The 1,885-nt window shown below is 38.0% G+C and overlaps 1 long non-coding RNA gene across 1 annotated transcript; it reads right to left on the bottom strand.

The window, feature by feature from the left end:
• Positions 1 to 428: 428 nt before the first annotated feature.
• Positions 429 to 1,238, bottom strand: LOC121502895 (uncharacterized). Its single transcript, XR_005991118.2, has 3 exons — positions 1,034 to 1,238; positions 882 to 964; positions 429 to 817 (listed from the first exon to the last, which is right to left on the bottom strand). It is a non-coding gene; the product is annotated as an uncharacterized lncRNA (long non-coding RNA).
• Positions 1,239 to 1,885: the final 647 nt, after the last annotated feature.

Raw genomic sequence — 1,885 nt, 5'->3', positions numbered from 1 at the left:
TGTTGTTCTCGAAGAAGGCCTTCTTGTCGATGCTGTTTTGGAGTGTATTAGGGGAAAATTAAAATTTAAAAATATAGCCGCATGATTTTTTAGTTACGTTTTCATATTTGATATTAATTATACAGCTACATATTATTTATTTTATTTTACTGTGTTTAGTTACGTTTTAATTTGTTTTTTGTATTCTTACTGGCAACGAAACTTTTTATTGCACTGTACGATTTTAGTTGGATTTGCTAAGCTCACGCTCTTGTTTTTTTTCCTAGCATATTGCCTGCTCATATGCATCACCATCACCATCACTGTCATGGTTTTTATTTTAACACCTTTTACATGCCTATTTTAAATTTTATTTCTTATCCGATTTGGGGCACTTCAATAATAATTCATTTCATAATTTGGCAATAATGATGATGTTTCGAGAGGGTTTAACTCTATTGGTATTTAATAAAAAAAAAGATTTATATATATGTATTTACACTATTCTGCATGTTTTTTTTTCTGTTTTGAGGTCGGGTTTTTTCTTAAGATTTTACATTTTTACTAGTCGTGTATTTAATGAGTTGTTTTAACCCATTTCCTCGTCTTCGTTAACTTTTAATTTGTCACTAGATTTTAAGGGTTTTCAATTTTTAATTTTTTTAAATCTGCACTGTGTTTCACACGTTTATTTTTGGGTCACTTTTTGTGGGTTTTTCTCTGCTCCAAGCTGCTGCGAACTCCAAATAAATTTTCCCCAGCAGAGATAGCTGTTCCAGCCGCCTGTTTTTGGCCGGCGCTGAATAGCGTAACCAATCTGCTCTGCTGCCTCGTTTATCTACAGGAATTAAAATAATTAATGTTGTGCAAACGAGCCCAGGAATATTTTTAGAAATATTTACCCAGTGCTTCCTTTTCTTGTATTTTTTTCTGCTCAATCGACCTAGCGATTTCTCGCCGTGTAGTCGAAGAAAATAAGCGTGACCTACACGTGCAAAGAAAATATTATTATATGTCGATCGGCTTGGACATTTTTTTTATAAAAAATATTTACCTTGCCGACACGGCAATCTTTGGCAGCCGGTAGATTGGCGTTTGTTGATGGCCTTTTTCAACCGATGCCGAAATAGCAGTGGGATTAGGGTCCGGAGCACATGTGTATATGCTCACTTGTATATTTTCCCTGCTGGGTTCGGGACCAACTTCTCAGCTTGACGACTCCAATAGAAAAGATCGAAGCCAGAAGCTGGCACAAAGCACAAAGCATCCCTTATGGAGAGCTCACCCAAATTTAAGCTCACCGGCTGAAACCATCACCCCGATAAGAATGTCATCTGGTTGCTGGGCCCGCAGCGACAAAGACAGAGCCGAAACTTTTGCCTCACATCTCATCATTTCGTCCGAACGAGATAACGAAGGTCATCAGGGAACTGAAGCCGAAAAAGGCTCCCGGCGTTGACCTAATAACTCAAAAAATGATAATTGAACTTCCGAATTGTGCTATTGAGGTCATCTGTAAAATCTTCAATGGGATCATAAGTCTCGGCCATTACCCAACAAAATGGAAAAAATCTATAATTATAATGATACCGAAGCCCGGAAAAGACCACACGATTCCGTCATCTTACCGACCAATAAGTCTACTATCATGCTTGTCCAAATTATTTGAAAAATGCCTACTAAAGCGCATAATCCCTTATCTGGGAGCTCACAACATTATCCCAGCTCATCAATTTGGCTTCAGAGAAAAACATGGAACTATCGAGCAAGTTAACAGAATAACATCAGAAATTCGCACAGCCTTCGAGCATCGAGAATATTGCAGCGCGATATTTCTCGACGTTTCTCAAGCATTCGACCGAGTCTGGCTCAACGGCCTCATGCACAAAATAAAAACACTCTTGCC

This window comes from Drosophila kikkawai, unplaced genomic scaffold (genome assembly GCF_030179895.1).
Source record: "Drosophila kikkawai strain 14028-0561.14 unplaced genomic scaffold, DkikHiC1v2 scaffold_132, whole genome shotgun sequence".
NCBI lineage: Eukaryota > Metazoa > Arthropoda > Insecta > Diptera > Drosophilidae > Drosophila > Drosophila kikkawai.
Note: the sequence above shows the minus strand (reverse complement) of the source record. Positions and strands in the feature narration are given on the sequence as shown.